Source organism: Piliocolobus tephrosceles, chromosome 15 (assembly GCF_002776525.5).
Source record: "Piliocolobus tephrosceles isolate RC106 chromosome 15, ASM277652v3, whole genome shotgun sequence".
In the NCBI taxonomy this organism is placed as follows: Eukaryota; Metazoa; Chordata; class Mammalia; order Primates; family Cercopithecidae; genus Piliocolobus; species Piliocolobus tephrosceles.
Window position 1 is genome coordinate 6,134,512 of NC_045448.1, and position 22,166 is coordinate 6,156,677.

Genomic DNA, 22,166 nt, shown 5'->3' on the forward strand with positions numbered 1-22,166 from the left:
CTTTCTTACTGGGTCCTCACGTGGTGGAAGGGGCAAGACAGCTGTCTCTGGGTCCTCTTTTATAAGGACACTAACGCTATGCAGGAGGGCTCCACCCTCACGATCTCATCACCTTCCAAAGCTTCCACTTTACATGAGGAGTTCAGTTCCACCATAATGAATTTCATGGGGACACTATCATTCAGACCATCGCATACACTTCACATGAGTTCTACTCTCTGAATACATTTTTAAGTGCAGAATAAAGTACTGTTAGCTATAGGAACAATATTGTTTAGCAGATCTCTAAAACCTATTCAGCTTATATAATTGAAACTTTATGCCTGTTGAACAGCAACTCTTCTTGAAGGCAAGAACTTTTGGCTGGGTGCAGGGGCTCATGCCTGTAATCCCAACCCTTTGGGAAGCCAAGGCTGCAGTAAACTAGGAACACACCACTGCACTCCCGTCTGAGCCACAGAATGAGACCCTGTCTCAAAAACAAAACCAAACAAAAACCAAATAAACAAAAAATGACGTTTTCTCACTTTTTCTATTTCATTTAACAAGCATTTCTGAACATTTACAGTATGCAAATGACAGCTAAATCTGGAATATAAAACCACTATTCTGAAAGAGTTGATAATCTAAAATGGAAGAAAGAAAAAATAATGTTATTCCAGAAAAATATATTGTGTGGAATTTGTCTCCACATAGGGATAATGCACAGATCACATTTACTTCTTTTGTTCACATGATGATTATAAACTTCATACGATTTTTTTTCCTTTGAAACTTAAAAGATTTGCTCAATATATACTATGTTTCTTGATGAAGGAAACAAAGTCTCTATTATTTACGGTTTCTATTACCAGTGCCCAGTAGGAACCAGGAATAGAGTGAGAATCCCATAAATAACTGCTACCTGAATGAATGAAATTACAATTTTATGCATGTCTCTACTGATAAGACATATTTGCATGTTGGCCTATCACATAGAGTTTTACTTTTAATAAATGGTTTGGACTGAAATACTTCAAATAAAGAGAAGTGCAGCATCTTGAAAGTTCTTTAAAACGATCCTTTCTCTTTGGGTTGCCAGAGGATCAAATAATTCTCCTACACTCAAGTAGAGAATCAGACTACTCTCTTTTATCTTCATTTGGATATTTCTCTAATACATTCTCAATACTTCCTTTTCAAACCTAGACTTTGATGACAACATTACTTCTCATTTCCTTGTAAGCACAAGTTGGCCCTTTTAGATGCCATGAGTGTTTGCCAATTTAAGTTCCTTTAGATGCCTGAAACAACTGATTTCTCACTGGAGGTATAAACCTTTATATTTATTGTCACTAATTTACTGAATGAATTGTGTCCATATTCTCTTTTTGTAATCTTCACAGAAAGAAATTAAGATTAGATGCTGCTGTTTCAAAGGTGATCCGAACACCCTGCTGTTTTCATCGTTTTCAATATTTAGGATGCTACCTCCCAATAATCTGTTTGTAAAAACTAATCAGTTATCAACGACATGTCTTTCTCATGAATAATTAAAACAAACAACAATACAAAGGAGGGTTCCACCAGAAACCAGCACATCGCTTCAAAAATCTTAAGAGTGCTTTGCAAAAGCCCACATGAAGTGCCTAATTCAAAGAAGCTTGAGGCTTTTAATTCCAGGTCGACTCTGCCTAGAATACAATCAGAAGAATTTCTGATTCCCAGTTCCCTGTGGCTGAGATTCTCCTTGGGAATGAGTTTATTGTTTTGGAAGACAGGAGTGCTTTTTGGTTCCAGCAAGGCTCCGTTTGGCAAACTAGTGGGCCAATGTATTTTGTGATGTCCTAATTAAAAAACAAAATGGGCCAAGTGTGGTGGCTCACACCTGTAATCCCAGCACTTTGGGAGGCAGAGGTGGGAGATCACTTGAGGCCAGGAGTTCAAGACTAGCCTGGGCAATGTAGCAAGACTCCAACTCAAAAAAACTTTAATAACAAACGAAACAAAACAACACTACTTAAATTTCTTTAATTACTATGTACTCGTCATTAAAATAATGCAAATCACTGTACATTTTCCTGCAAACCATTTTTAATATGAAAAATCTGTGAAAAAGTAAAAAAAAATCTATGAAGAATTTCTTTTAAAATTTTAGTTCTGACTCTTTTTAGCTATGAGAAGCTACTTGAGTTATTTAAGCTTTCTTTAATTTCTTGATCTGCAAAATCCAAATAAGAATGCCTATTTCATAAAACAGTTAGAAAGCCAAAATGAGAGATAGGCATGAAAAAAATCTCTGAAGAATAGAACTTCTTTTCTCTTTCTGTCTTTAAAAGAGCATGTAGGGTGTGTGTGTGTGCATGCGTGTATGTGATTGTGTTCATGTGTGTGTGGTCAGTTTGTAATAATTCAGGTCAACTTTTCACTTCGTTTCCACTTGTTAAATGAGATATGAGACTTGTAGTAATGACCCAGAGGACTCTAAAGTACTTTCTTCATCTCTTAAAAAGACCAGATTACAAATTACAAATTCAAGAATTATAGTTGTTTCCTGAATCTTTTCATATATTTGGAAAGTATTTATTAAAAGTCAAAAATGTGACAATTATTATGTATTCTGTATGTAAGATACTTGATAGTGTTATTTTAATTAGAATATTTACCTTACCACATTCTGGTCCATCAGGATCAGGTTATTTTGTGAGTCATTTGTTCCCTGACAAAGTCCAGAAGACAAATGGTGCACAACAATGAGAATAAGCAAAGCAATGATTCATTCATTACTAGATACTTTACCCACTCTCAATCCTGCGTCACCATAGAATCCTCTAGAAAGCTTTCAAGAAAGTTAATGCATGGGTCACGTCTCAGACCAAGGGAGATCTTGATGGTGAGACCCAGATGTTGAAATTTCCTGAACTCTTAACTGGATTCTTCAATGTATAGTCAGAGTTGAAAACCACTGCTCTAAATGTATTGTGTAAACCTGCCTTCTTCCCAACTAGACTAAAACATTTTTAACCACAAAGTCAAGGCATTATGTTATCATTATATCCCCTTTTACCTAGCACAATTCCTAGCACAAAATTAGTAACTAATAAATGTCTGTGAAAATAAGTGTTTTAATATTGATGGTCTCTGCCAACAGGATTTTAAGTCCCTGGATGGTCAGGGATTTATAAAGCCTCAAACATACCAAAATACTCTGTAATTGGCTAACATTTATAAGTGTTTCTTGAGGCTACTATAGTCCAATTTCGGGCAATCAACTACTTTGAGAAACGCTTCATAAATGAAGAAGTTTGGGTGGCCAATCTTTGGAATGCAGACACATAAGTATTCTGGATAATACGGCATGACTCTGCAAAAGAATAATTTGTTTTAGTCTTCCTTGAGTTTTTAGTACTTGGCATTGAAGATAATCAATACAGGTATATAAGATGAATATGTGAGTAAACAACCAAATAAGTAGAGAAAGTATATTTTCACACAAAAGGTAATTTTTTTTTTTTTTTTTTTTTTTTTTTTTGCAGAGATGTGAAATGCTATGACTTATATTTTAACAAGAACATTCTGGGGACTGTATTAAAAATATTGTGAAGTAGGTCAAAGACAGAAACTGGGTAAAAGCAGGAAGATTATTGCAGTCTTCCAAGAGAGATGATGATGGCTTGGACTGTGGAGGTGACAGTGTAGTGGAAACAGTGGTTGGAGTCTGTGCATGTTTTGTAGGTAACACCTACAGCTTGTATTGGAATTGAATATTAAGTGTGAGAAAAAGACAAGAGTCAGGGATAATCCACAGCTTTTGTGACTCGAGTTACTAGGATTAGATTTGCCAGAGACTTAGATGATAAAAAACACAAGATGTCAGTGTTTGCGGGGAAGATCAAGAGCTTCTTTTGGGGGAGTTTATGTCTGCATACTTAATAGCATAGATGAACTATAGAAGGAGACATAAACCTGGCGGGGGCCTCAGAATACAGAGGGCGTATGAAGCAACGAGACTGGATAAAACCAGCGAGGAATGGGAAGTGTGAATAAAACAGTTATTCTCAGGTTTCCTTTTCATTTTTATACTCAATGCTTTTTCAAGGGTTTTAGTATATGTATTTATAATATATTATTCCATTTTATGCATCATTTATTAACTTAACAATTATGCCTACCAAACACATGGCATTCACAGATTTAATATTTCCGAATCAGACTGTATAGGAATCCAGAAGGTTCACAATGTGTAGAAATGTGTCATTTTGTGGAGGCCTGGATATTAACTTTACACTGTAAATCTGACATGTAGGAACAAGTCACTAAGCCTAGTTAGCCCATGCCCTTCTTAACCCACCCTTGCTTTTTGATACTCGTACACCTTGGTAACTCTGGTTATATCAGTGTTAGGAATTTTGCCCATTTCTGGACTTTCAGGAAGTTTCCCCATGGGTAGTAATGGTCTGCTCTATAGTAGAATAGAATGAATTGAAATTATATCCTAGAGCCCCATCCAGTTAGAAATTAAGTCCTGGCAAGTAATTTCAAAGTTATTTCCAGTGCTATGTTATCCAGGAGCCAAGCTAGGTATTGTGAAAACTTCAAATATAAATATTGCACTTAATTTGTCCTCAAGGAGCTCACAATTTAGTATAAATATGACAGAAATATGAATTCATATAACACAAGGTGAAACGTGAGAAGAGTCATCAGGAAAAGTCAGTAATGGATGCTATTAATACAGTTTCCGGACCCTCTGGGTTAGGTTGGTGTGTATTGGCTACTCCTGGGTAGGTGCTGTCTCCCCCGAGAACCGCTTTCAGCCATATGGAAGAATTGCTTTATTTCCCAGGAGGTTGTATAAAGCCCACAGCCCATGGACCAACAAGGGAGCCTGACTTCCTTGCCTTCTGGGTGGACCAACTCAGGACACAGTTCATGTTCCAGAACACCCTATGTGAGGAGGCCAGAGGCAGAGTCCTGCTGAAAACACACCTGTCCTTAGCTCCTCCCCTGCCCAATACTAAGTCTCTTCCCTTTCTGCTGTTCATAGTCCTTCTTTGATGAATCTCATGCACCCTAATTTCCAGCTCAGGCTCTTCTCTGAAGAATCTGATTGTACATAGGTAGAGATCAAACACAAAGGAAGTTTGTGCAAAATATTTCCATCACATAGATAAATCTGGGACAGAGAGCATCATGGAAAGCATGGTAGCTGGACTTTCTGAGACAAGAAGGATCTGGGTATGAAAAATGAATGGGAGGCTGGGCGTGGTGGCTTACGCCTGCAATCCCAACACTTTGGGAGGCCGAGGCGGGTGGATCACAAGGTCAGGAGATCGAGACCAGCCTGGTCAACATGGTGAAACCCCATCTCTACTGAAAAACCAAAAATTAGCCAGGCGTGGTAGTGGGCACCTGTAATCCCAGCTACTCGGGAGGCTGAGGCAGGAGAATAGCTTGAAACTGGAAGGCAGAGGTTGCAGTGAGCCAAGATCGTGCCACTGCACTTTAGCCTGGTTGGCAGAGTGAGACTCCATCTCAAAAAAAGAAAAAGAAAAAAAGAAAAATGAATGGGAAAGATCTACTCCATGTATGTCAAAGCAGAAGATAGAAGCACACTTAAGTCCTTCTGGAAAATAATGACTATATGCATTGTAATCTAGTGAAGTCACGATCTACATAACTCAGTCTCAGAGCAGTGATGAATCCCAAAGACCATGTTCCAGGAACCAAAAGCAATTTTACAGTAATGTACCCTTCACTTACTTTTCACAAACAGCATAAAGAATATAAGCAGACCACAGCAATCACGCTTAGGTCTTCTCTCTCCCTTCTTTCTTCATATATGGTAGTCATATTCATGCCTTTCCTGAACCCACATGCCCAACCTCACCTTCTGCACTCCTAGGCCTGCTACCTCCTGCCTTTCTTCACCTCTCCTTTTCTCATGGTTGTGTTTCATGTGGTCATGAGGACCTTGTCTGGCGTGGAGAGCAAGGAAGGGAAACAGGACTAGGAGGTTAAGCTAGGATGCACTCCACTGACCAGAGTCAGGGAAAAGTCCAAGAACTGTTTGATGTAAGTCATCTTTATCTCACTGTCATCATTAAGGGTCTAGATGCATGGCACAAAGCTAGGTCATGTCTATATGTTGTATCTATGCTTCACCACAGCCCTGCCATCCCATCCATTTTGCAGACAAGTAAGTGGTGGCTCACAAATGTGATTCGTAGGCTTTTGTGATGTGCATGGCTCTTTCCTCTATACTGTTCTGCTCAGTGTTACTTTTCTCTCCTTAAATATTTCCAGAGAAGGCAAAACGAGTTTTACTTGGAGTGATGGTTAATTTTATGTGTCAACTTGACTAGTCTAAGGGATGCCCAGGCAGCTGGTAAAACATTATTTCTGGGTATATCTGTGACGGTGTTTCTGGAAGAAATTGGCACATGAATTGGTAGACTGTGTAAACAGTATCTATCCTCACCAATGTGGATGGCCCTCACCCAAACCCCTGAGAACACGAATACAGCAAAAATGTAAAGGAAGGGTGAATTTTCTATCTGTTTTGAGCTGGGACTTCCATCTTGTGTCTTCCCTCAGGCATCAGAGCTCCTAGTTCTCAAGTCTTTGGGCTGGGACCAAATTATACCACCAGCTTTGATGGTTTTCCAGCTTGCAGATAGACTATGGAACGTCTCAGTCTCCACAATTGCATGAGTCAGTAAATGTATATTACATATATTACAATTATATTGCACATATATTAGATATGTTGTTTTATATATATGTTTTTTACTTACTTGTTGAAAAAGAACTTTAACATATTCACATTAATCTGAATAATTTCCAAATTTTTATCATCACAATTAAGAAGTTTTGACAAAGTACCTGTGTGGGCATGGCAAGTTAGCAACCAACAAAGTAATTTGTTTCCCTGTGAAATTTAGAAACAGTCTAACAATGCTCATTATGGTTAACTACATAGTTCAGTTTGCCCCATGCCATCCAAAAAATATGATTATTAACTATCATATTTTATTAGACCCAACAGATATAAAGAAAAGGTCTCATTGTGACATCAGGAAAACAGTCAGATGTGATGTTTGATATTAGAAATGTTGCATTTGTATTTATTTGCATTCTGTGGATGTTTCATTTTACCTCTATTTATTGATGCCTACCTTTTCCCTTTTATAATCTATTGCTACAAAATAAATACATATTTTACATTTGTGCTTATTGTAGTAATAACATAATAAAAAGTACAAATAAAGCATTTGTCATCTTTATTGCAAAATTATATTTAACCAATATTTTTCTATGTATTTTGAATGCATTTGCATTTATTTCATAGTAAATAATTAATAATCCTTAATTATTTTGACCAGTTCCACCATTGCTTATACTGTCACACACCTATTTTTTAAGAATATTTGAATAATTTTGATGCCATTGTCAATTAAACTTTTTAGGAGAATCTGAACAATGGCTATATTGCCATTTGCGCATAGAAAGGCAATATGAAGGAGAAAACCAATAATTTGATTTTTTTCTTTTCATGAAAATCTGGGCAATGGTTAGTTCTATTAGTAAAAGTATTAAAGACTCAAGATACTTGGTTGATGAGAAGTACTATTTAAGCCATGCCTTTTTATGAAAATATGTTCAAATGCAGAAATCGTTTAATTGTTAACTTGCATTTTGTTCAGAATGACCTACTGAAAATAAATGATAATTATCCAATCATATGAATGAAGAAACAGATGTACAGATCTCTTATGCAGAACATTTTGGATTAATGAGATGTTTTTAAAAAATCAAATTCAAGCCAGCTATAGAATAGCCCTGGAACTGTCAAGAAGGTCTTCTCTACATTTAGTTTTAATCAATTTGGTTCTAATCAAAGGAATTTTTAAATGCATGAAACACACTGAGAATTCTGAGAAAACAATGTATTTCTAAATTCAACCTGGAAAAATCTATTTTTTGTCATCATTATGACCTTGCTTGGTAATGTCATTCTCTTTGCCCACACCTGGGTAATGTCTTCTTCCTCGGTGGAGCTTCGTATGCCAACCACACACTGCTCTGTGACGTGTTTCCTTGGCAGTGGATCCAAGTCCATAGCATCCATCGAAGGGGTCAGTGAAAGGCAAGCAGCAGGCTGGTGTGAGCTGGACATCTGGCATGTAGTAAATGCATTTAGAAAGCTAATAAACCACTCATTGTGAATGACTCCTGAAATTGATTCCAACATGAGCAGTTGGGGGAGAAATAAGCTTTTAGGAAGGTCATTTAATGTCATATAGAGTCTTTCTCTACAACCCAGTTAAACTGCTTAGCAGTTTACAAGCAAATCCCAGCCCAATTTTGATCTGGTATTTAATTGAGCCTTCTACGCAGGGAAAGGCTGTGCATAGAAACTAGATATGGCCATAATTCTGTAGCCTTAATAACTCAGGATTTGAATTGCCAGATGGTCTTTGGCAGGAGATGGCTGCTGAAGAGAAATGTAGATCACTCCGCTCATGTCGGTGCTTTGTAGATTCCTCACCAGTGACATATAAGCTTGGCGTATGTAGCTGCACCCCTGCAAGTGCAGTCTTACTGAAGTTCTCATATAAATCTTACAAACACATTATCAGAAGTGGGAAATGACTAAGGACATGATCAAAGAGGACTCAAATGTTTCTCTAGGTCTCACCTGTGGGAAAGAATACAATTTCTTACAAAAGGTAAGTGGAAAGGGCTTGTTATGTCTGTACATGGAACAAGGAAGGTTGAGGTCCTAGAGAGAACGAAAGCCTGGGAAGCTCCACTCTCAGCACCAGGAAGGACTGCAGGCCTCAGGGACACCCACTGAATAAGTGACAGTCCAGAACAATGAAATTACAATCAAACCAATGCTGATATGCAATGCTACTAACCATGGTTTCACATTTCCTGATTCTCTGTTCTGCTTCATTTTTTGCATGACATTTTGCAAAATTCATTGTATTTTGCTTCACTAGTTAGTTAGCAAAAATTTAAAAACAGACTTCATATGTGAAAATCATATGTATTCTTAGGGGTAGAAAGGTAAAGGTTGGGAGTCTTGGAAGGAGCTACAGGATTTGGTAAAACAAACAAATTTCGAAATAAGACATATTTACATTTAAATACTGGTTCTGCCTCTTGTTAGCTGTGTGACATTAAGCATGGTACTTTTCTTCCTGAAGTCTTGGATTACTCATTAGTAAAATAAGAATTTTATTATCCACCTAATTGGATGCCATAAAATAGCTAAAAGGGAAAAATAGCCAGCACGTCCCATGTCCTTGTGACAACTTTATAACCTCTTTAAAAGACAAATGTAAATATTTTCAACTCCTGGTTCTGAAGCAAAAAAGAAATGGAAAGTATTGAACTAAAGTTAATATAAGGAATGTGTAAACTTGCACTTGAAATACTATTTTACTAGAACTCAGTATACTTACCAAAGATAATAAGGCAAACGACATATAGGTAGTAGTGAATGAAGGTGTAGATGAAGCATTGGAAACGTAAATACTAGGTATGGGAAATGAGCAAGCACTGAAGGCCCAGGAAGGTCAATACTAGATTTCCAAGGTTGACATATGCCTGGGGTTTTATTATTCACCTTTGAGCTGAGACAGTAAAGCAATAAACAGTTTTATAACTTAATAAGGCAAGGGTATAAAGACATAGTCAAACAGGAGCTGTAACAGACAGTCAAGCTGGACTTGGAATGACCACTGTCTGGATACAGGCTCAGGAAAAACCACAGACTGGGGAAAAATCACAAAAATGCAGCGGCTCTGTTCATAGCAAAGTTCAGTGCAATCTTCCCTAGTCAATCCTTTATGGCTCCAGGGGAATGGCCTAGCTTAAAACCTTGTTCCACAATAAAAAGGGGTCATTCTAAGGTCAGATCATAGAAGTCTCATGCCCCACTGACACTGAGTCACCAATCTTGAATGAGAAATGGTGGGACTCTTCTCCATGATTCATCCATTTAGCTAAAAGCTCCTAGCTTCCTGAAACAGCTGATCAAAATTTTAAATCCTTGGCACTATCATTGTATGTAATAACGTTTAGAGTAATGTATGCATTAGGACAGCAATTATCCATCTTGCTGTAGTGTGTGTTGTAATCACTTGCGAATTGATCTAAAAATAATTGTTATAAAAAGAGTTAAAACAGTTTATTAATGGTTGAAATAAATTAGAAAATATTTAACTTTGTTCCTAAAATGCAATGCATTATTGATATTGTCATGTGGTTTCTTGAAGGGAAGTGCAGGGGATGGAGTTTTAGATAGTACTATGGGAAATGCACTTATTCCAGAACAGTTCTGAATAGGGCAAGTTGTGCATATAAAAGTACTGCTCACATATATGATTCGGTATGTGGGAGGGTGATGAGGGACTAAATTGGGAACTGCTGCATTTCTTCTTAATACAGTTTGGATATTTGTCCCCACTCAGATCTCATGTTGAAATGTAATCCCTAATGCTGGAGACTGGCAGAGGGATTTGGATCTTGGGGGCAGATCCCTCATGAAAGGTTTGGGCCAACCCCTTGGTGATAAGTGAGCTCTTGCCCTGAATTTATTTGAGATGTGTCATTTAAAAGTGTTTGGCACCGCCCCCCCCCCCCCCCAACTCTCACTCTTGTTTATTCCTGCTTTTACTATGTGACATACCTACTCTGTCTTCACCTTCTGCCATGATTGGAAGCTTCCTGAGGCCTCCCCAGATGCCAAGCAGATGTGAACACCACCATGCTTCCTGGAAAGCCCGGAGAACTGTGAGCCAATTAAATCTCTTTTATTTTAAATTACCCATTTCCCATATTTCTTTATAGCAATGCAAGAATTACCTAATGCATATATGGAAATAGGGCCTGCATCATTTTTAAAGCAATATCCCAACACTGCAATTAAAAGTGATTCACAAGATGTTATGAGCTGAATGTTTGTGCCTACTCCCCTGAATACATATGTTGCAATCCAAACCCCCAATATAATAGTATTAGGAGGTGAGGCCTTTAGGAGGGGATTAGGTCGTGAGGGTGGAGCTCATGAATACAATTAGTGTCCTTCTAAGAAGAAACAGAAGAACGACGATCTTTCTCTCAACCATGCGAGGGCATAATGAGAGGACACCCATCTGCAAACCAGGAGCAGAGCCCTCACCAGACCCCAGATCTGCCAGTAGCTTGATCTAGGATCTCCAGCCCAGAACTGCTTGGTTGGAAGTAGTGATGAAGGGTTTTCTGTGCATTCCTTTTAAATTGATGCCTCCAGTATTTCTGATAAAATACTAAAAAATAATTTTGAATTTTTAGAGAACATAAAGAATTCAGGTCCAGCGCAGTGGCTGATGCCTGTAATCACAGCACTTTGGGAGGCCGAGGTGGGTGGATCGCCTAAGGTCAGGAGTTCAAGACCATCCTGGCCAACATGGTGAAATCCTGTCTCCACTAAAAATACAAAACAGCCAGGTGTGGTGGTACATGCCTGTAAGCCCAGCTACTTGGGAGGCTGAGGCAAGAGAATCCCTTGAACCCAGGAGGCAGAGGTTGCAGTCAGGTGAGATCATGCCAGTGCACTCCAGCCTTTGAGAGCCAGACCATTTCAAAAAAAAAAAAAAAGAAAAGAAAAGAAAAAAAATCACATTAAAAAGTTCAGAACTAGGCCGGGCGCAGTGGCTCACGCCTGTAATCCCAGCACTTTGGGAGGCCGAGACGGGCGGATCACGAGGTCAGGAGATCGAGACCATCCTGGCTAACACGGTGAAACCCCGTCTCTACTAAAAAATACAAAAAACTAGCCGGGCGAGGTGGCGGGCGCCTGTAGTCCCAGCTACTCGGGAGGCTGAGGCAGGAGAATGGTGTGAACCCGGGAGGCAGAGCTTGCAGTGAGCGGAGATCTGGCCACTGCACTCCAGCCTGGGCGACAAAGCGAGACTCCGCCTCAAAAAAAAAAAAAAAAAAAGAAAAAAAAAGTTCAGAACTAGATAACGCACCTAGGACAAAAATTTTAAGGAGACACTCTTGTTAGGTTCCTGCAAGTGTTGACGTTGTATTTGTAGTGCCTCCTTAAATGATTTGCCTTGGATGCCTCTCTGCCTTCACCTTAGTCCCTCTTCAGCTTGTCCCAATATGAAATAAAACAGACAATGGACACTCCAAATTATGCCAATATCAAAGGAGAAAGGGAAACATCAGCTTGGGGAATTATTAAACCTTTTGGACTAAATGTATGCATCTTCTAGGGGCTTTGGAGATAATATTTTAGAAACTATAATATAGTTAGGTTGCTTATCAGTAAAATAAATGGCCTGAGAGGGAAAGTTTTTTGTAACTCAAAAAGTGAACTGCTGTCAGCTGGTGATTAGTTTTAACCCTCTTGATGAGAACGCATTATTCACTTAAGATATCAAGGTGGTGAAAGGGAGTAGGCAGAGAGCCACTCATATTCAGAACTTTTAATATAAATCTATAAAACGAAATTAAAAATAAAAAATTCCCTTGAAAGACATAATGAAACCAAAATTACTCAATAAAAAATTAGATAACTTGAATAATCTTAATTCTACTAAATAAGTGGAATTTGTAGTAAAAAGTTTCCACAAAGGAAAATTCGAAACATAAACATATTCACTAGCAAATTCTACAAAAATTTTCCTTAACAATTTATAGTAATTCTATACAAATTCTTTCAAAATATAATTAAAAAACCACTTCCCAACTTATTTTATGAGGTTAGCATTAAACTAACATCAAAACTAGAAAAATATATCAGAAGAAAAAAGATACATAGCATAAAATCACTTACATATATGTGTGAGATATATATATGACTGATATATATATACACACATATATATGACAGATATATAAGCACAAATGTCCTTACAAAATACTAACAAACCAAATCCACCAAAATAGAATGCATCATGATCAAATAGAGATTATTCTCAGAATGCAAGGCTGATTCAATATTTACAATTCATCATGAAAAAACTAAAAAATGTAAAAAACCATGAAATTATATTGATACATGCAGAAACAGTCTTTGATAAATGCATTCATGATTCTTTTAAAAGTCAGTAGATTAGGAATAGAAATAAACTTCCTCAACCAAATATAAGACATCATCAAAAAAAATTGCCCTACTACTATTAAACATTATACTAGAGATCTTAGCAAGTTCAATAAATCAATAAAGAAAAAAGACAAGAAAATTGAAAATAAAGAAATAAAACATTATTATTATTATTATTATTATTATTATTATTATTATTACTATTTTTTTCTGAGACAAGGTCTCACTCAGGCCGGAGTGCAGTGGCACAATCTCTACTCACTGCAGCCTTAATTTCCTGGGCTCAAGTAATCCTCCCACTTCAGCCTCCCAAGTAGCTGGGATTACAGCTGCCTACACCATCATGCCCAGCTAATTTTTGTATTTTTTGTAGGGACACATTTTCGCCATGTTGCCCAGGCAGGTCTCAAACTCCTGACCTCAAGGGATCCGCCTGACTTGGCCTCCCAAAGTGTTGAGATTGCAGGCGTGAGATACTGTGCCCAGCCATTTTCTTTTTCTTTTTTTTTTTTTTTTGTAGATGACATGAATTGGCTACAAAGAGAATCAAAAAGAATCTATAAACAGAATTAATACTAAGTTTGGAAAGGCAAGAGAGTACAATGCCAATATAGAAAAACTAATGGTATCTAAATATATTAGCCACAAAAAAATGAAAATTGATTTGAAAAACGGTATCATTTACAATAGTACAATAAGCTTGAAATAGTTACAAAACTTTAAAAATTTACACAAAATCTGTATGCTGAAATTTTATTTTAAATATTGATGTAATAAATAACATACAATCTAATTAAATGGAAATATACAGTTTGTCATAAAATGGAAGATTCAATGCTGTCAACCCTCTCAGTTTGTCTATAGATTCAACACAATTCCAATCAATTTATATAGAAAGGTAAAGTAACTAGAACCCATAATACAAATTGAAAAAGAGAAAACAAAGTTAGGAGGACTCACAATGATGCCCAAATTTGACATAAAGCTACACACTCAAGACTGATATTACAGAAAGAGAGGACATATAGATCAAGGGATATAAATAGAATCCAGATATGTAATCAAGCATATATGACCAGTTGATTTTTATCTAAGGAGCAAAGGCAATTCAATGGAGATGGGATAGTCTTTTTACAAATGATGCTGGAACAATCAGATTTCCATATGTAATGGAAAAGGATACCACAATCAATACCGTAATAAAAGGAACCACAATCAATATTTTGCACTCTACACAAAAATTAACTCTACAAGGATCATAGACATAAATACAAAACTGAAAATTATAAAATGTCTAGTTGAGAACATAAGAGAAAATTTTATGATTTGAACTTAGATTAGATATAATTTTTAAAAAATCATCTATTAAAAATGATAAATTGAATCTCATCAAAAGAAAGAACATCTACTCTTTAAAATATACTATTGAAAGAAAGATAGGTCAGCTATACATTGGAAAAAAATATTTTTAAATCACACATTTTATGAAAGACCTGTATCCAGAATATATAAAGAATATTCAAGGGATGGTTTAACATCCACAAATCAATAAATGTGATACACCACATAAACGGAATTAAAAACAAAAATCCCATGATCATCTCAATAGACACAGAAAAAGCATTTGACAAAATCCAGCATCCCTGTATGAATAAAACCCTCAGCAAAATTGGCATACAAGGAACATACCTCATTGTAGTAAAAGCCATCTATGATAAATACACAGCCAACATAATACTGAACAGGGAAAAGTTGAAAGCACTCCCTCTGAGAACTGGGACAATACAGGGATGCCCACTCTCACCACTTCTATTCAACATAGTACTGGAAGTCCTACCCAGAGCAATCAGACAAAGGAAAGAAACAAAGGGCATCCAAATTGGTAAAGAGGAAGTCAAACTGTTGCTGTTTGCTGATGATAAGTTTGTATACCTAGAAAACCCTAATGACTCCTCTGGAAAGCCCCCAGAACTGATAAAATAATTCAGCAAAGCTTCTGGATACAAAATTAATGAACAAAAATCAGTAGCTCTCTTACACACCAACAGTGACCAAGCTGAGAATCAAATAAAGAGCTCAACTCCTTTTACAGTAGCTGCGAAATATATATATATATATATATATATATACACTTTAAAAAAACCTAACCAAGGAGGCAAAAGACCTTTGTAAGGGACACTACAAAACACTGCTGAAAGAAATTATAGACAACACAAATAAATGAAAACACATCCATGCTCATGGATGGGTAGAATCAGTATTGTGAAAGTGAACATACTGCCAAAAGCAATGTACACATTCAACACAATTTCCATCAAAATATCACCATGATGCCTCATAGAATTAGAAAAAACAATCCTAAAATTCATATGGAACCAAAAAAGAGCTCACATAGCCAAAGCAAGATGAAACAAAATGAATAAATCTGGAGGCATCACATTACCTGATTTTAAACTATGCTATAAGGCCATAGTCCTCAAAACAGCATGGTACTGGTATAAAAATAGGCACATAGAGCAATGAAACAGAATAGAGAACTCAGAAATAAACCCAAACCCTTACAACCAACTGAACTTCGACAGAGCAAAAAAAAAAAAAACATAAAGTGGAGAAAGGATACCCTCTTCAACAAATGGTGCTGGAATAACCAGCAAGCCACAAGTAGGAGAATGAAACTGGATCCTCATCTCTCACTTTATACAAAACTCAATTCAAGATGGATCAAGGACTTAAATCCAAGACCTGAAACCATAAAAATTCTAGAAGATAACATCAGAAAAACCCTTCTAGACATTGGCTTAGGCAAAGATTTTATGACCAAGGACCCAAAAGCAAATGCAATGAAAACAAAGATAAATAGGTGAGACTTAATTAAACTAAAGAGATTTTGCATGGCAAAAGAAACAGTCAGTAGAATAAACAGACAATGCACAGAGTGGGAGAAAATCTTCACAATCTATATATCTGACAAAGGAATAATATCCAGAATCTACAAGCAACTCAAACAAATTAGAAAGAAAAAAACAAACAATCCCATCAAAAAGTGGGCTAAGGACATGAATAGACAATTCTCAAAAGAAGATATACAAATCAAGAATAGCCATTATCAAAAAATCAAAAAAGAATAGATGTTGGCATGGATTTGGTGAATAGGGAACATTTCTACACTCCTGGTGGGAATGTAAACTAGTACAACCACTATGGAAAACAGTGTGGAGATTCTTTAAAGAACTGAAAGTAGAACTACCATTTGATCCAGCAATCCCACTACTGGGCATCTACCCAGAGGAAAAGAAGACATTATATGAAAAAGATATTTGCACATGCATGTTTATAGCAGCACAATTCACAATTGCAAAAATGTGGAAGCAGCACAAATGTCCGTCGATCACCAGGTAGATAAAGAAACTGTGGTATATATACAGTGAAATACTACTCGGGCATTAATAGGAATGAATTAATGGCATTTGCAGCAACCTGGATGAGATTGGAGACTATTATTCTAAGTGAAGTAACTCAGGAATGGAAAACCAAGCATTGTATGTTCTCACTCATAAGTAGGAATGAAGCTATGAGAATGCAAGTGCGTAAGAATGATACAATGGACTTTGGGGACTCCAAGGGAAAGGGTGGGAAGGAGGTGAGGGTTAAAAGACTACAAATTGGGTTCAATGTATTCTGCTCATGTGATGAGTGTACCAAAATCTCACAAATCAACACCATATAACCTACTCATGTAACCAAATACCATCTGTTCCCCAAAAACCTATGAAAATAATTTCTTTTAAAAAAAGAGAAAACAAACTAATAAATGCATAAAAATTTTGAACAGACTTCACAATGTAAGATACACGGATGAAAAAAAGCACATGTAAAGATATTCAACACAATTAGTCATTAGGGAAATGCAAATTAAAATCGCAGTGAGATGCTACTATGCACATAATAGAATGATTAAACTTTTAAAATGATGGACAATTCCAAGTACTGACAAGGATATGGAGTAATTGGAATTCACATATATTGCTGATAGGAACATCTTTTAGCTCTTGGGCAGAGCTTGGCTGTTTCTTATAATGTTCAGTATAATATATTTATTATGTGGCTTAGTAATCCCACTCATCAGTATTTGCCTACATGAAATGATAACCTATTATTACATAAAAACCTGTACATGCATAGTGATTATATTAATAATTGCCAAAACTGGAAAGATCCAAATGTACCTCAACTGAAGAACTGATCAACAGACTGTGGAGCACCCATACCATAGTATATTATTCAACAATAAAAAGAAATGAGCTGTTCAGACACTCAACAGTGTGGATGAATCGCGAATGCATTTTATGCTAATTACTGGGTTTTTATAAACAGCAAGGCAAAGAATTCAGAAGTAACTTGAGGTTTTTGTTAGTTTGTTTTGAATGTTTGACCACATGAGATAGATTTCTATTAAAATATGAAATGAGAAGAATAAGTCTTCATGCTTCAAAATTCTATTTTTATGTATCTTTAATTGTCGAAGTTACTCAAATCATTGTGCTTCTGCTCATAGAGTTACCTGAGAATATACAAGGGTTTAGGAAATAATTTATCAGTTGGTCCTTCCAATAAATAATATTTATTTCTTCAGGAGAGCTCGCCTGCATTAACAGTTGGAGGTTTGTTCTTTGGAAGACAGCGGAGTAGGTTTCTGTACAAAGTTAACAGATAGGTCACTACTTCCTATTGTGCTCTCAGTAGCTGAACACTGTAGTTGCTTCCAATTGTATCACAGGGTGGAAATTATTTACAGAAGCACATGCATTGCCTCTCCAAACCTAAATCAGTGATGATAGGGAAATATGAAGAAGGGAGCCCTGTTTATAAGAGATACAATTTTATCTTTAATTGAAAAACTTGTTCCTTTCAACTTTTTTTCAAATATAACTAAACTAAGATAGTAACAATATAATGGGAATGTAAGACAGAGATAGGAATTCTTCACATAATTATTCATACATTCTACATTCCCTTTTGTTTTCACCCAATATGATGAAATGAAAGAAAGAGACAGTCATCTGAAACAACAGTGATGGCAACTATGGGTCAAGTTTTTTTTTTTTTTTTTAAACTATTCAAATTTGCAAACGCTAACGTTTCTGGGTTACTCAACCATCCCATTTATAAAATTTTAAATGCATGTGTCTTTTAGGAAAGAAAGCAATATTTATGGAAAGAAGTGAACATTATTATGTTGTGATTTACAACGGGAAAATGAATTATTAAGTAATACATTCAGTTAATAAAACATATGTTTTTCTTTTTGTCTCCACTGATGAGACTAAGAAGAAGAAACATGTAAAGAAGAAATTACAAGTTTTGTCATGTATACATTTAGAAAATTTTTAAAAGTGTTTTGATTATGTAAAATATAAACAATATGGGTAGCATTTTCTTTATTGAAACAATCTTTCATTTATATGGTAATTTATATCTCAAGCATACACTGTATTTTCGTAACCATTTACCTATCTGAACTTTATCCAACCTCTGAAACTTTGATCAAGTTCTATCTTCTTATATTTATATTATTATTCATTTTTAGTTACAGGTAATAAAAAAATCAGTAATTAGATTCACCAAATGGCAAAACTGTAGGAATCTTGGAGATTGATAACAACTCCAGTATTTTTAACAAGTGTAGAAACAGCTACCCAGTGGAGAGTTTAAGTTACGTTTTATTTGAATGGATGTACTTAATCTTGCTACTACTCCTCTAAACCAGAGAAATTCTAAATCACAATAATTTTGTTAGCTATATAATTAGTTGAACACCTCTGAGACGAAGTCATCGTTGGACCAGAGGTTTGGTTTACTTTTCTTTTTGACAAGTAAGGAGGAAAATTGTGAAGCAGAAGCAGCAAATGATCACGTGTGAATTCCCTGCAGTCAGAATAGATTAAAAATTGCTAAATCCAAGTCTGAAGAATCCAAGCTAGAAGCTCCCTCTCCACAGTCATCATTCCCACAGCAATAATCTAAAATTGTGATTGTGCAATTGAAGCAACTTTATATTTGACATTCAGAAATTTATTTTTTAAAATACTACAAATATAACATGAACTATGTAATAGAAAAATGTAAAGAAATAATACTGATATACCCACTCTTCACCAGGCAAACAGAAGTCTTTTATGTCTTCTGAATTTCTGAGTACATGGGTCTTTTTCTTTTGGTCCTTTTATTTTCACTTAACATTATGCCATAAATATGTCTCATATTTATAGGGACTTTATAATTCTATTTTGGATATGCATGTATTATTTGATTGTATTAAAATTACATAATGTACAGAAGTATTTCTATAATGTGGCACTAGATTTTATTGCTGATGATCTCTGGCCATTTTGTGTAGTGCTACAGCAAACATTTTATTTCTATAAAAAATATCTAATTTGCAAAGATTTTATTTGTTGAAAACAAATCAGAAAAAAAAAAAATAGGAAAAGAACATTATCCTTAAGGCCCCGAGGAGGTTCATACACATAAACATGCCTTGATAAATGAATCAACCTCTTTTGTAGAAGAATGTGTTTGTGTTTGTCATTTTCAATATAAAGCAAAAACAGAGCTTCTCTTTGAAATTGAGAATCAAGCCTTAAGGAAAGAAAAGTCAGTAGGGGCCAGGTGCGGTGGCTCATGCCTGTAGTCCCAGCACTTTTAGAGGCCTAGCTGGGCGGATCACGAGCTCAGGAGTTCAAGACCAGGCTGACCAACATGGTGAAATGACATCTCTACTAAAAATATGAAAATTAGCTGGGTGTGGTGGCAGGCACCTGTAATCCCAGCTGCTTGGGAGGCTGAGGTAGAAGAATCGTTTGAGCACAGAAGGCAGAGGTTGCAGTGAGCTGAGATAACCCCATTGCACTCCAGCCTGGGTGAAACAGCAAGACACCATTTAAAAAAAAAAAAAAAGAATATATATATATATATATGTATATATATATACACATATAGAATGTAATGGGAAAAAAGCGTGATGGGTTATTAAGGAAAACATAAAAGAAAAATATGAGAATTTAAATCTTCACTGGAGACTCTAAGAATAGAATTAGAGAAAATTGAATTATTGATATAGAGGACAAACTTTGTACACTTTCTCAAGTATGAAGCAAAAAAGATAAAAAGAAAAGAAGACATATGATTGATATGAAAGATTGAAATTGGAGGTTCAATCTAAAAGTTAAAGTTGTTGAAGTAAAAGCCAAAGCACTAAGAAATGAGATGAAAATCCAAGACGTAATTAAACGCTTCCAAAAGAAAATGAGAACACCCTTAAGCAGATAGGAAGGAATCATTACATTTTAGAAAAATTAAGTGAAACTAAAACACACCCCAATGTCTTGTACCATATCCCTTTGGTTCCACTGACTTCAGCTACAGGTAGAGTAAATGGTTCTGTGGAAATTCAGCATCACCGCGTGTTAATGCCTCTACTCCAGGAGTTTCTCTTCTCTTCCCCTTTTCCGACTGCCTTTCCTGCATGCCTCCAAGCCAGCACAGCCTGAAAGTGGGGGGAAGCGACAGCCTCCTGGGGCGACTTCCACCAACTGGGACTGGAGTCAGTGGTAACAATTACCATTCAGAATTCCTGTAGATACAGTATTGAAAATCTTTAGAATGACTCATTCTACAGAGAAAGTATCCTCTCAAGTGTATGTCCAGTGTGAAATTTTATACTAATGGGACAACATTAGCCAACCCAAACTGCCCAGAGCCAGCAGTTAGTATTTGAGATGCAGGATTGACACAACACAACTACTCAAGACTGGCTGAAGTCATCTTTCCACTGGTAGGTTGAGGATTGAATGGCAGGCTAGCATTTGATGACTATCCGGGCTTCATTCTAGAATGAAGGTAAATGTATCCTGCTTATCCACAAGACTAAATTCACTGAGCCATTATTTTTGTGCACTCTTATACATTAGAGGTAAGAAGACATTGAAATAGTAGAAAACCAAGAGGTGAGAGATAATGTAAGCAAAATATATATCAAGAAAATCAAGACAACTTTCTTTTCCTGTTAACGTTGGAATTACCACATTAATGTTCTCAAACGAAAACAAGGTAAAACACAAGGCAGTTTTCGCAGAGCCACAAATCAAATCTGACCTCTTTGAGTTCTTTGAAAATTTCGAAGAATAATTAGAATGTGTTGTGGTACACTTTCAGATGGAGCTCAGGATTATAACTGTTTGAAGAAAGCAAGTCATGTGAATACTCATGATAAGAAGCAATCTTCTCAAATATCAAAACAGCCTTCTCACAACTTGCTCCCCATTCCATTGTTTCTGGTCTCCTTGGCATTGTTGCATTTGGCATTATTTTGAACGAGAAAGAGAATCTGGATTTCAGAAGTTAATTTAAGTTTAAACTCCTTCTTTCTAATTAATCAAGTTGTCTTCGGCATCAGATATAAAAGAGTATTCATTTGTTCCCCAGGTTTTAAAAATAACGCAGAAGTCCAGGTTGTTTTTCTGAATGTTACAGTGAATGACAGCTGGATGGCCAAATCTAACATCTCTCACCTGACTTTCCAGCCCAATCTGTTAAGGGGGCGAAAACCAGAAATAACCTCAGTGACTTGCGGAGTCTCTGTTCTTGTCAACACTGGTCAACAGCTTTCTTACATTGCAGCTACTTCCCACAGAGATGCTGGAGCCAGTGAGTGTACCATTGAATCTTCTGTAATTTAGCTCAGCCCTTGTCCTTTGAACGGCCTCTCTCCTTAGATTTTCCCTGATTTCCATATTTATTACTTTATTTTCTCTACAGCAGACACTGAAACTACCTAGACAAAGAGAATCATTTTCACGCCTCGCTTAAAGATGAGAAACATTCTGATAAATGTATTATTAAGTGACTGCATTCTGGTGCAAACATCATAAAGTACGTCCTCACACCCAGGTGGCTCACTTGGCTATATGGATAGCCTATTTGCTGTGAGGCCACTCACCTGTACTGCAGGTTACTGAACTGCCTACTGTAGGCAATTGTCACACGATGGTCAGTATTTGTGTATCTAAACATATCTGAA